This window comes from Takifugu flavidus, chromosome 1 (genome assembly GCF_003711565.1).
Source record: "Takifugu flavidus isolate HTHZ2018 chromosome 1, ASM371156v2, whole genome shotgun sequence".
Taxonomy (NCBI): domain Eukaryota; kingdom Metazoa; phylum Chordata; class Actinopteri; order Tetraodontiformes; family Tetraodontidae; genus Takifugu; species Takifugu flavidus.
Window position 1 is genome coordinate 28,816,266 of NC_079520.1, and position 14,260 is coordinate 28,830,525.

Genomic DNA, 14,260 nt, shown 5'->3' on the forward strand with positions numbered 1-14,260 from the left:
GTATGTGTGCCTGTGTGTGTGAGTGTGTGTGCCTGTGTGTGTGTGTGTGTGTGAGTATGTGCCTGTGTGTGTGTGTCTGTGTGTGTGTGCCTGTGTGTGTGAGTATGTGTGCCTGTGTGTGTGTGTGTGCAGACACCTCTGAAATTATTAATGAGCTTCCAGCTTATCAACACTTTATCTTAATCAAATCCTGTTTGTGCTTTTGTGTTCGCTGAGACGTTTAATAAAGTCCATCGAGGGTTTTGTGTGTTCAGCAGGTAAAAACGTGTTTAATCACGAATATAATTCAGAGCTCAGGTCACATGACCAGCGTGCGTACACTCTGATGAAGGTTGATGGCGACACAGCAGCGAGTCCATCAGCACGTTTTATTGTTTCGGCAGATTCAGAATGAAATGGCTGCGTCTGATTGGACGCCACGGCGGTGATGGACAGCACAGGAAATGTGTGAAATCTACAAAACCAGGGTTCACGTGTCACTGTGGCAACAGCACAATTACATCAAAAAGACGACAAAGACTCCACAGAAACTTTACAAAACCATCCAGAGTATAAATACGACTTTGCAAATCTGTATGATAGAAAATCTGTTTCCCTGTGAGCTCGGTGACCACGGCAGGATCGACCACGGCGGGATCGACCACGGCGGGATCGACCACGGCGGAAACGACCACGACAACGCCAAAGCAGTCAATGTGGCGGCACGGCTCCAACAGAAGAGGTGTGGTCTACGTTTGACAGACAGTCACAGTAGCCTATCAGGATGCAGGATTTGGTTGTACAGTGCAAGCGAAGATAAAAGACAGGTGTGGGCGGGGCTACACAGAGAAGAGGTGGAGCTAATACAACACTTATTTCTTTTTTATATCATCGTTTAAGTGCTTCAGTGGTTCGCTTTTGACTGACAGGTGGGAGGATGAAGGAAACCTGAAGTTGTTGCTGCCTCTGGGGAGGATGCCTCAGGGTTGACCTGGACCACCTCCCCTTCACACCTGCTAACAGTAAGCATCTACCAGAAGGTTTGAAATCACTAACAGGACGTGAGGACGTCATCCTTGGACATCTTTCCACACTGTTATTTAAATTACATCATTGAGTCATTGAGAAGAGGAAGTGAGGTCATAAGTAGGAGTGACATCAGATTTTTTACATCAACAGACCACACCCCAAACACAGAGAGAACATCAGAGGAGAAGATGCTACAGTAAGATGCAGACTCGTGAATACTTTGTCTCATTGGTCAGCTGCCATCTTAGATCCTGCTTCCTGATTGGTGGTCCTGGCAGAGGAGGAGGGGTAGGATATAAGAAATGAAGTTGCTTTACATCGGAGGAACAACAAGGCCAGACATGGCTGTGGGAGACAGACAAGAAAGAATTAAATGAATAACTCCGCCCACAAGCGTATGCGTGGTCAGATGAAAATAAGGGGTGTGATGAAGCAGGTAAATGATACACAATACTTGTGTTGACTACTTATTATTCTAACAGTTTAGTTCCCACATTAAAGGTCGTACTAGTGATTCTGAGCATGATCAGGACATTTGTCTGTCCCCTCCCGTTCAGCAGCTTCAGACCCCACCCCTGCCCTCTGATTGGTTGGAACACTGTTGTAGTTTGGTACGTCAGTAGATCCATACAATGGATCTGTTCAGAGAGCTGATCCCTTGTTGGGGGCGGAGCCTTCACTCTTTATTATAGAAGTTCCTCAGCAGTGAATGAAGCAAGAAAAAATGACTGCGCATGATCCGTCGCTCCAATTGTTGCCAAGATTGTGTAGTATTGTTTCCAAAAAGGGTGCTGAACTACTGCTAGAGTTCTCTCAGCCTTACTTAACAGTTTCACTGGTCGTACCTGCGCATTCATGACCCCAAGTGAGCCTAACCGCAACCCTAACCCGATTGAGCCTAACCCTGACTCTAACCCTATTGAGCATAACCATAATCCCAACTCTAACCCTATTAAGAAACCCTAACCCTAACCTTATTAAGCCTAACCCTAACTCTAACCCTGTTGAGCCTAACCCTAACCCCACCCTATTGAGCCTAACCCAACCCTATTAAGCCTAACCCTAACTCTAACCCTAACCCTGTTGAGATACCCTAAAACTAACCCCTGGTAGTGATGGTGGTATAGTGGTAAGCATAGCTACCTTCCAAGCAGTTGACCTGGTTTAGATTCCCGGCCATCGCAGATTCTTTTCGATAGCACAGACTGAATATTATACTGTATATTCTGATATGTGTATTATATTTACCCTCTGTACTATCTAGAGGTATACAGGGTCTAAGTATCCATTTATCTGGATTTTTATATACAGTGATCCCTCGTTTATCGCGGGAGTTACGTTCCAAAAGTAACACGCGAAAAGTGAAATCCGCGAAGTAGCAACTTTATTTTTTTTAATTATTTTACAATGCAATACTGAACAGTAGAATGAAACCAAACATCAAAACCTGTTTTAAAGACCAAACTTTGTTTAAAACAATAATTTTAATATAGTAATACAAGGTTGGAAACATTGTCACTCGCGTATTTCAGTCCCAGCTGTGCCTCTTCGTCCTGACTCCGCGCCGCTGTAGCGTCTGTTGCTACTGAAGGCGCAGGAGTCTTTCTCCCAGAGAAGAACATTGTTATGGGTAGTTGTTGGCGCTCTTTCTTTTTCTGAGCAAGAAGATTTTTATAAACGGATATGCCACCTTCGATTATATTTGAGAACTGCAATGAACGACTCGCAAAAAAAATCCGCGAAGCAGCGAAGCCGCGAAAGATGAAACGCGATATAGCGAGGGATCACTGTATACATCCTCTCTGTAAAATCTCTATTCTATCCCAATTTTATTTTATTTTATTTTTCTCTGCATGCTCTTGCTGTAAATTTCCCCATGTAGGACAAATAAAGGACCTAAAGATGAGCCTAACCCTAACCCCTAGCCCCAACTTTATTGAGCCTAACCCTAACCCTAATTCTATTGAGCCTAACCTTAACCCCAACCCTATTGAGCCTAACCCTAACCCTAATTCTATTGAGCCTAACCTTAACCCCAACCCTATTGAGCCTAACCCTAACTCTAACCCTGTTGAGCCTAACCCTAATCTTATCCCTAACCCTATTGAGAAACGCGAACCCTATCCCTAGTCCTAACCCTAACTCTATTGAGCCTAACCCTAACCCTATTAAGCCTAACCCTAACTCTAACCTATTGAGCCTAACCCTAAGCCTAACCCTATTAAGCCTGACCCTAACTCTAACCCTATTGAGCCTAACCCTAAGCCTAACCCTATTAAGCCTAACCCTAACTCTAACCCTATTGAGCCTAACCCTAAACCTAACCCTATTAAGCCTAACCCTAACTCTAACCCTATTGAGCCTAACCCTAAGCCTATTGAGCCTAACCCTAACTCTATTAAGCCTAACTCTAACCCTATTGAGCCTAACCCTAAGCCTAACCCTATTAAGCCTAACCCTAACTCTAACCCTATTGAGCCTAACCCTAAGCCTAACCCTATTAAGCCTGACCCTAACTCTAACCCTATTGAGCCTAACCCTAAGCCTAACCCTATTGAGCCTAACCCTAACACTAACCCGACTGAGCCTAACCCTAACTCTAACCCTATTGAGCCTAAGCCTAATCTCAAACCAATCCTATTGAGCAACCCTAACCCTATTACTCAAGCCTGACTAGTCCTGACGTTGATCTTGGAAAGATGTTAATAATCGCGCAAAATTAACTTGCAGTCAAACTGACTAATATAATGTTTCCATCGAATTGAACGGATGCTACAAGATATATTAAAGGGAATTCCACTTCTAGCTAGCTGGTTTGTTGTGAACAATTAACGTTTTTATTAACAATTAACGTAATTATTCTCCTAGCAGCAAGATTTGCACAATAAGCCAAAAGGGCCTTTGGTGTCGCCCACTCGTGCGTTGATCGAAGTGAAAGTAGTAAAAGGTTTCTCTGTTTTGGCATGTGAAAACACAACTAACTTAGTTGTAAATAATATGTATATTATAATTGTACTAGCAGGCTAAATAAAATGCTAGTTAGCTAAGACAAATGACTTATTTAACGTGTAATAAGTATTTGTAATAACATCGTCAGGAGCCTCGGTCCACTACTGGATTGTGGTGAACGTGCAGCCAGGCTCAGGCCTGTTGCTCTGATGCTCGTTCACAATGTGGACAACGATACGCCAGAATTCAGCTTAGAATCATTAATTGAAGATGGCAACATGATAATTGAAATAAGGGTAATTAAAATTCCTTATTAGTAGTTTTAATTAGCAACAAACCATTTGTTGGCTGTGTTCTACACGTCTCTTTAACCACGTTAGCCTAAGAAAACGTCTTTTGGGGCCAGATGGAAGCGTGTGATGCCATCTTTGCAGTACCCGTGTTTGGCCAGCAGGGATTATGCTGCAACCTTGGGGTGCGTCCTTGATCCACTTGTCCTAATAAATCCATGGTTGACACCAGTTTGGGAATGTTTCTCAGGGTTTTTATGGACAATAGGCAGAGTTTTCCCGTTACGCCGTTAAGAGACAAGCTGCTAAAGGTCTCCTACGAGAATAGTTCTGTTTCTGCTGTATCTCTGATAAATCTTAATCATGTATTCAAGTATTGACACCAGAATTTATTCATACTGAGAAGATAAAATCCAGAAAAGCTGACAAAGAATAAAAGAAGAATTCTATTATTCTATAGTTTAATTTATGTCAAGAGTGTTTTATGAGTATAGCTGTTAGATCAGGGTTAGTCACTTACAACTGCAAGTATTCAAATGCTACTGAAGCACATGGACATACACACACACACACACACACACACACACACACACACACACGCGCGCGCACTCAGAGTATAAGACGAACTGTTTGTACTGGATTGAGAGTGACAGATCTAACCATGTTTTATTCACTACAACCCACTGATACATGTTCATGCACACACACACACACACACACACACCACACACACACACCACACACACACACACACACCCTTTTTACGATATGAGTGTTTCTGACAGGGAGGTTTGTTGTGTGTTAAATATTTAAGCTTTTCTCCACTGTCTGAGACTGAAAGTCGTCTGTGTGAGTGTGTTCCTGCACAGGCTACATAGTGAGGATCAGATTGAGCATTTCTCTATCAATATAAGCACATTTTTGGGGAGTAATGACAGTTTGTATGGGCCTTATCACTTGAAATGTGTGTTTGGGGGCTCAGACTTGGTTGGAAGGGTCAGGTTGAGTCTTGATTAAGGTCAGGGGTTGGGGGCAAGGGTTAAAGTCAGGGTTTACATGGGGTGGTTGGGATGGAATCACGCCTGATTAAGATAGAAGAACCATTGTGTGTGTGTGTGTGTGTGTGTGTGTGTGTGTGTGTGTGTGTGGGAGGGGGGAGGCACCTTGCAGTCCACTGGAGTTGGAGCAGTTGGGGGGAGGAGGAGGTGATGCTGTTGGTCTGACAACGGGAGCGAAGGCGCTCTTCTGTTTGACAGCTGCTGAGAAGGAGAAGACTCCGTGGGAGGAGTTACAGTTGGACACCGCCATAGTTGGACTCGATGGGACAACTAGAACACAAACCAAAACCATTTCACCGAGTAAGAAATGGGAAACTGAATTGTGTTGGACATCATAGCAACTGTGAGTACATTAGACACTAATACTGTCCATTTAGAGCAGGGGTGGGCAAATCCAGTCCTGGAGGGCGGGATCCAAGCCAGACCTTCTGTCCTACAGGTAAACACCTTCACCTGGGGCTTCATTTACCTGGTGAAAGCGGTTTCTCCCTGGTAGGATGCAAAACCTGGCTGGTATCCAGCCTTCCTGGATTGGACTTGTCCATCAGAGGAGGTCAAATCCAGTCCTCGAGGGTTTAATTCAAGCCGTTATTTACATCCTACCAGGCAGGAACCGCTTTCACCCAGGTAAATGGAGCCCCAGGTGAGAGTGTTTACCTGTAGGACAGAAGGTCTGGCTTGGATCCGGCCCTTAAAGCCCACCCCTGATTTAGAGCCTGAGACCTATTTGAAGTCCCCTGTACCTCCATACTTACTTCCATAAGGAGAGTTGGTAGAAGAACCATTGAGGAAACTGGGAGATGTTGCCACTCCAAGGTTTGACATCCCAGTGTTCCCATAGCCATTCATGCTGTTGCTGATGGTGTTACCATAGTTATTCTGTTGAGGGGTGGAGCTTGGAGCATACCCCCTCGGGGATGTACTGCTGGTGTTACGGCTGTAACCAACTGAAAAACAGTTGAAGACTCCATGGACTACCTGTCATGCTGGTAATAGGGCAAAATTAACTGCTGGTTTTGACTAGTGAAATCCAGTTGGTCCTGGGTCTCAGCCTGGTCTGTCTTCTTCTCTGACAACTAGCCATGAATAGCTGGTGTTTCCATACCTTGAGTTGTGTCAGAGACGTTGACAGACAGCTGTCCACTAAAGGAGTTAACTCCCATCATGCTATGGGAGGTGGCATTTCCAAGTGATGGGATCTGGTTGTGGTTCCGGGGAACACTGTAGAGAGCTTCAGCAATGTCGGCGGCTCGCTTTAGAATGATCTCCTGCAAATATGATGAGTGGTTTAAGGGTTAGGGCTAGGGCTAGGTTAACCCTAAACCTAAACTCAAAACTCGAAACCTGAACCCTAACCCTAACTGTAAACTCTAAACATAAGGCCTAACTCTAAATCCAAACTGTTACTCTAACTCTAACTCTAACTCTAACTCTAACTCTAACCCTAACCCTAACCCAACCCTAACCCTAACCCTAACCCTAACCCTAACTCTAACGCTAACCCTATCTCTAACTCTAACTCTAACCCTAACCCTATCTAACTCTAACCTCTAACTCTAACTCTACCCTAACCCTAACTCCACCCTAACCCTAACCGAACTCTAACTCTAACTCTACCCTAACTCTAACTCTAACTCTAACCCTAACCCTAACTCTAACTCTAACTCTAACTCTAACTCTAACTCTACTCTAACCCTAACCCTAACTCCACCCTAACCCTAACCCTAACCCTAACTCTAACTCTAACCCTAACTCTAACTCTAACTCTAACCCTAACCCTAACCCTAACCCTAACTCTAACTCTAACTCTAACTCTAACCCTAACCCTAACCCTAATCCTAACCTAACTCTAACCCTAACCCTAACCCTTACCCTAACCCTAATCCTAACCCTAACTCTAACCCTAACCCTAACTCTAACCCTAACCCTAACTCTTACTATAACCCAAACCCAAGCTGTTAACAACAGCATCCGTGCACACTCATGCACACAGACAGCCACACACACATAGAAGATGGTGTTATGACTATAGCTGGATTTGCATCCATCTGTTCAAGGTTATGACCTTACTTGTACAGATTCTCTGAGTCTGTGTGTGTGTGTGTGTGTGTGTGTGTGTGTGTGTGTGTGTGTGTGTGTGTGTGTGTGTGTGTGCGTGGGTGTGTGTGCGTGTGTGAGGGGGTATTAACTCATGTCTCGTCAAGTGTGTCGGGGAGGATGGAGAGAAAATGAAGTGTTTCAGGAGGTTCTGTGTCATAAACCATGGGAAGAATGTCCTTTTTGCTGAGCATCATGGGAAAACAAACATCCCCATCTTTGCTCAGAAGCTAAACTCTTTAGCGTTTTCATGTTAGAGTCAGTGAAACATTGTTAGTGATGTCACCAATCAGGAGAGACAAAGTTGATAATGTCATGATGTCATATGATAAGAGCAAGATCGGGGACAGGAAGGGGCGGAGCCAATGTACCTGATTGTTATGAGGCATCCCGTAGAGCGCCTCCACCAAGTCAGCAGCCCTCTTCAGCAGCACCTCCTGAAGGGAGGGGAGGAGGAGGAGGAGGAGAGGGGGTGAGGAAGAGGAGGAGGGGGATGAGGAGGAGGAAGAGGAGGAGGAGGGGGAGGAGGAAGAGGAGGAGGGGGGAGGAGGGGGAGGAGGGGGAGATAAGGAGGAGGAAGAGGAGGGGGTGAGGAGGAGGAAGAGGAGGAGGAGGGGGGATGAGGAGGAAGAGGAGGAGGAGGAGGAGGAGGAGGAGGGAGATAAGGAGGAGGAAGAGGAGGGGGTGAGGAGGAGGAAGAGGAGGAGGGGGGATGAGGAGGAAGAGGAGGAGGAGAGGAGGAGGAGGAGGGGAGGAGAAAGAGGGGGGATGAGGAGGAGGAAGAGGAGGAGGAGGAGGAGGGGGTGAGGAGGAGGAGGAGGAGGGGGGATGAGGAGGAGGAGGAGAGGGGGAGGGAGGAGAAGGAGGGGGGAGGAGGAGGAAGAGGAGGAGGAGGAGGAAGAGGAGGGGGGATGAGGAGGAGAAAGAGGAGGAGGAGGGGGGATGAGGAGGAAGAGGAAGAGGAGGAGGGGGATGAGGAGGAGGAAGAGGAGGAGGAGGAGACCCACATTCATTATTCAGGTGTTTCCCCTCCTGCAGAGTTAGGGTTAGCTACACCCACCCGCGCGCACACACACCCACACACACACACGCACACACACACACACACACACACACACACACACACACACACACACACACACACAGAACATCAACACTTTACTATCCATTCAAACAAAACTACAACTTTTCCTTAAAAAATGTTATTTCCAGCCGACCCGAACCTTTAATGTGTCAACCATGAAAACACAAATGAAAGGGAGTGTGTGTGTGTGTGTGTGTGTGTGTGTGTGTGTGTGTGTGTTGACCTGATGGGGATTGTAGTATTGAACAGTGTTTATTCTAATCAGAGCTCAGTTTCACTTCACTTCACAGAACACACACAAACACACACACACACACACATGAATACACAGGCAAACAGACACACACATGTAAACACAGTGGATGTCAAGCTTTGAGTGTTACTTTCTCTCAATTTTTCTATGTGTGTGTGACAGAGTGTGTGTGTGTGTGCATGCGTGTCAGTGTGTGAGTGTGTGCCTTGTGTGTGTGTGTGAGAGAGAGTGTGTGTGCGTGAGAGAGTGTGCGTGCGTGTGTGTGTGAGCAGAACAATGCTTCATTGAGTCTTTATCTTAATTAAACACACTCTCAGTTAATCTGCTACTTTTCATTACAAACTTCCTTTTCAATTAACCCCGGCCCCTCAGTCCAGCATCACTCCTCTCTTCTTCCTCCATCATTTCATCTCTTCTCTCCATCTAAACTCTCCTTTCATTCCATTTGTTTCCCTGCAGTTTTCCTTCTATCTTCTCACGTTCTCTCATTCTGTCCTTTTCTTTACGTTTAAGAATCTGCAGCAGTTCTTGTAAAGTTTGTGTAAATTTTACAGTGTTAGCATTCGCGGCTACGGATGGACAGAACATCCTCTTCACACACTTTATTTCTAACCTGCTTTTGGCTTCCTGTCTCCTCATTTGTGATCCATTCTTTCCTTTCATTTTCTCTTCCTGAATTGTTTCTTTCTCTTCATTTTGTCCCTCAGTTTTAAGTTGTGTGTGTGAGAGTGTGTGTGTGTGTGTGTGTGTGTGAGAGAGAGAGAGAGAGAGAGAGAACCACCAATCTTCTTTCTTACCACTCACTACTCACTCGCTCACTCGCTCACTCACAGGTGTGTGTGTGTGTGTGTGAGTGTGTGTGTGTGTGTGTGTGTGTTGTTACCTTTGGAAGCCTCTCGGGGTCTCCTGGGTGACGAGGAATGACCTTCTGTAACCTCTGGAAACCGTAGTCGATAGTTGGCTCATTTAAAGCTGAGGAGGAGAAATCAGTGATGGATGATGGATGATGGATGGATGGATGGATGGATGGATGGATGGATGGATGATGGATGGATGATGGATGATGGATGATGGATGGATGATGGATGATGGATAATGGATGGATGGATGGATGATTGGATGATGGATGATGGCTGGATGCTGGATGGATGGATGGATGGATGATGATGGATGATGGAGGACAGACGGACGGATGATGGATGGATGGATGGATGGATGATGGATGGATGGTTGATGGGTGGATGGATGGATGGATGGATGGATGATGGATGGATGGATGGATGGATGGATGGATGATTAATGGATGATGGATGGATGATTAATGGATGATGGATGATGATGATGGATGGATGGATGATGGAGGACAGACGGACGGATGAGTGGATGATGGATGATGGAGGACAGACGGACGGATGAGTGGATGGATGGATGATGGAGGACAGACGGACGGATGATGGATGGATGGATGATGGATGGATGACAGACGGATGGATGGATGGATGGATGGATGATGGATGGATGACAGACGGATGGATGTGATGATGGATGGATGGATGATGGATGGATGGATGATGGATGATGGATGGATGGATGATGGAGGACAGACGGACGGATGATGAATGGATGGATGATGGATGGATGACAGACGGATGGATGGATGGTGGATGGATGATGGATGGATGACAGACGGATGGATGGATGGATGATGGATGGATGATGGATGATGGATGGATGGATGATGGATGGATGGATGGATGGATGATGGAGGACAGACGGACGGATGAGTGGCATGTGACCACACATCTCCAACATTTCTAGTCTTCCTCTGATCTCCCTCCTCATTGGTCCCTGGTCACATGATCAGCTGCTGTGATTCACCTGTGCTCTCCATCTGGTTGATAACTGTCTGTCATTGTTTAACCATCTAATCAATAATTGTGTGTCACCGTGGTAACAGCGGGGGACCAGGAGACCCTTTCCCAGCTCATTTTGTTGAACGTTACCATGGAAACGGTGTGAGAGCGTGACGGGGTTACCTGTGTAAACGAAGCGACCCGGGGCTCCTTTACAAAACTGCTTGGATTTGTAGGACAGCGTGACTTCCACCACCCCGGGAATGTGACGGGGCGGAGTCTGGACCCGATGGCGTGCGGGGTGATCAGCTGGAGACAGAGCGAGGACACGGTCACATGACGGCTTATCGACCAATCCCAGCGGTACCTCTGATCCATGCGTTACCTCGCTCCACACCAGCATGGTGCCAAAAACCACCTGTAACCCGTCAAAGAAGTTGTCCCCAATGAGGATGACGGTGGCGCCGCCGGTGGTCCAGCCCTCACTGGGACTGATGGCCTTGATACAGGGAGTGGCTGCTGGACAGGAGACGGAGACAGAGACGGGACAGAGACGGGACAGAGAGGGGTCAGAGACGGGACAGAGACGGGTCAGAGACGGGTCAAGACGACAAGGACGGGGCAGAGAGGGGTCAGAGACGGGACAGAGACGGGTCAGAGACGGGTCAGAGACGGGACAGAGACGGGGCAGAGATGGGTCAGAGAAGGGACAGAGATGGACAGAGACGGGGCAGAGATGGACAGAGACGGGGCAGAGATGGGACAGAGAACGGGGCAGAGACGGACAGAGACGGGACAGAGACGGACAGAGACGGGACAGAGACGGGTCAGAGATGGGAGAGAGACGGGGCAGAGATGGGACAGAGACGGGGCAGAGACGGACAGAGACGGGACAGAGATGGGACAGAGATGGGACAGAGACGGGACAGAGACGGGTCAGAGACGGGACAGAGACGGGGCAGAGAGGGGTCAGAGACACGGACAGAGACGGGACAGAGACGGGACAGAGACACGGACAGAGACACGGACAGAGACACGGACAGAGACGGGACAGAGACGGGTCAGAGACGGGACAGAGACGGGGCAGAGAGGGGACAGAGACGGGACAGAGACGGGTCAGAGACGGACAGAGACGGACAGAGACGGGACAGAGAGGGGGCAGAGACGGGTCAGAGACGGGACAGAGACACGGACAGAGACGGGACAGAGACGGGGCAGAGAGGGGTCAGAGACGGGACAGAGACACGGACAGAGACGGGACAGAGACACGGACAGAGACGGGACAGAGACGGGGCAGAGAGGGGACAGAGACGGGGCAGAGAGGGGTCAGAGACGGGTCAGAGACGGGGCAGAGACGGACAGAGACGGACAGAGACGGGACAGAGACGGGACAGAGACGGGGCAGAGACGGGACAGAGACGGGACAGAGACGGACAGAGACGGGACAGAGACGGGACAGAGACGGACAGAGACGGGGCAAGAGACGGGACAGAGACGGGACAGAGACGGACAGAGACGGGACAGAGACGGGACAGAGACGGGTCAGAGACGGGACAGAGACGGGACAGAGACGGGGCAGAGACGGGGCAGAGACGGGTCGGAGACGGGGCAGAGACGGGTCGGAGACGGGGCAGAGACGGGTCAGAGACGGGACAGAGACGGGACAGAGACGGGGCAGAGACGGGGCAGAGACGGGTCAGAGACGGGGCAGAGACGGGGCAGAGAGGGGTCAGAGACGGGGCAGAGAGGGGTCGGAGACGGGGCAGAGACGGTCAGAGACGGGACAGAGACGGGACAGAGACGGGGCAGAGAGGGGTCGGAGACGGGGCAGAGACGGGACAGGAGACACGGACAGGAGACACGGACAGAGACGGGACAGAGACGGTGCAGAGAGACGGGGCAGAGAGGGGGCAGAGAGGGGGTAAAGACGGGTCAGAGACGGGTCAGAGACGGGACAGAGACGGGACAGAGATGGGACAGAGACGGGACATCACATGATCAGAGACAATTTTTAACTCTCAAAACTAGCTTTAAACTAAACCGACTTCTGAAGTTGAGAGAAAATGTCCTCACTTAGCTGTTGAAACAGGTATTCTAGACTGCACACACACACACACACACACACACACACGCGCGCGCGCGCGCACACACACACACGCACACACACACACACTCACAGCTTTCATTTCACTTTATAATTAAGCTGAAGACTCACTTGAAAGAAGAGGGAGAGAACTCATTACCCTTTGATGTAGTGTGAGTGTGTATCTATGTGTGTGTGTGTGTGTGTGTGTATCTATGTGTGTGTGTGTGTGTATCTATGTGTGTGTGTGTGTCTATGTGTGTGTGTCTATGTGTGTGTGCACGTGCTAAGCCAAAATAGAAGAAAGCCTTGACCCCAATAAATCCCGTTTTGAGTGTATTTAAAATTCATTCTTTATGACATGACAACACATCACACACCACAGCTGACAGAGGTGGGTGACTACAGAGGAGTCAAAGGTCACGCTAGGGGTCACGGTCGGCAAGTCATGGCTGACACACACGGTTGTTGCAGGTGTGTCACAGTCGGCTGGTGATGAAAGGAGGCAGAGCTGTCCTGTAAAGCTGCTGTTAGCTGCTGTTAGCAGTTATTAGCAGGTTGTTAGCAGGTTGTTAGCTGCTGTTGGCTGCTGTTAGTGGGTTGTCAAGGGGTTGTTAGCAGACTGATAGCTGCAGTTAGCTGCTGCCTTTTTGTCATTGGAAAACAATAAACTGGTAGAAATGGTTGGAAGGGTCAGGGTCAGGGTCAGGGTCAGGGTGGGGGGGGTATTTTGGTCACCAGCTTCCTTCTTAGGAAGGCAAGTAAAGAGGCTGAACAACAGAAAACCTCCGCTCTCACTCCCTCACATCCGTTATGTCTGTTGTGGACCTTTTTGGTCCAGGTCCTGGCTCTCCTGCTCCTGCTCATAGACTCGGGTCTTCACGGCTGACGGGTCGCTCACCTTCAGAAGGGTCCAGCCTCCGGGCCCGGCGGCCGTGCTTGGAGTTGTTGTGCACAAACATGTTGTCGGAGACGACGAGGACGTGGCCGTCCACGTTGACGGTGGTTGAAACCACCACCTGGAAATGACAACCGACAGGGAGTGATGCTAAAGCAGCAGGTACCCATGCTGTTCCTGGTCCTGTCACTGTGTCCATGTTTCCATGGCGACTGCACCTGCACATCCTTCACCATGCTTGTTCTCCTTCCTCTAAATATTCAAAAGGTTAAACTTCCTGTCAGTTGAGTGACATCCCTTTTTGATGCCTCCACCACTTATCCGGGGTCGGGGTCGGGGGGGCAGCAGCCTAAGCAGAGGGGCCCAGGCTTCCCCCTCCCCAGCTACCTCCTCCAGCTCATCCGGGGGGTCCCCAGGCGTCTCCCCGGGGGTCTCCTACCAGAGGGACACACCCTGAACACCTCACCAGGGAGGGGCCCAGGGGGCATCCTGACTCGGTGCCCAAGCCACCTCATCTGGCTCCTCTCAACGCGGAGGAGCAGCGGCTCTACTCCGAGCTCCTCCAGGATGGCAGAGCTCCTCCCCCTCTCTAGGGGAGGGCCCAGCCACCCTACGGAGAAGCTCATTTCAGCCGCTTGTACCCGTGATCTTGTTCTTTCGGTCATGACCCAAAGCTCATGGCCATAG

At 48.8% G+C, this 14,260-nt stretch overlaps 1 pseudogene; it reads right to left on the reverse strand.

Moving 5' to 3' along the window:
• Positions 1-249: 249 nt before the first annotated feature.
• Positions 250-14,260, reverse strand: part of LOC130534549 (transcription factor COE3-like) — a 14,697-nt pseudogene continuing 686 nt past the window's right edge.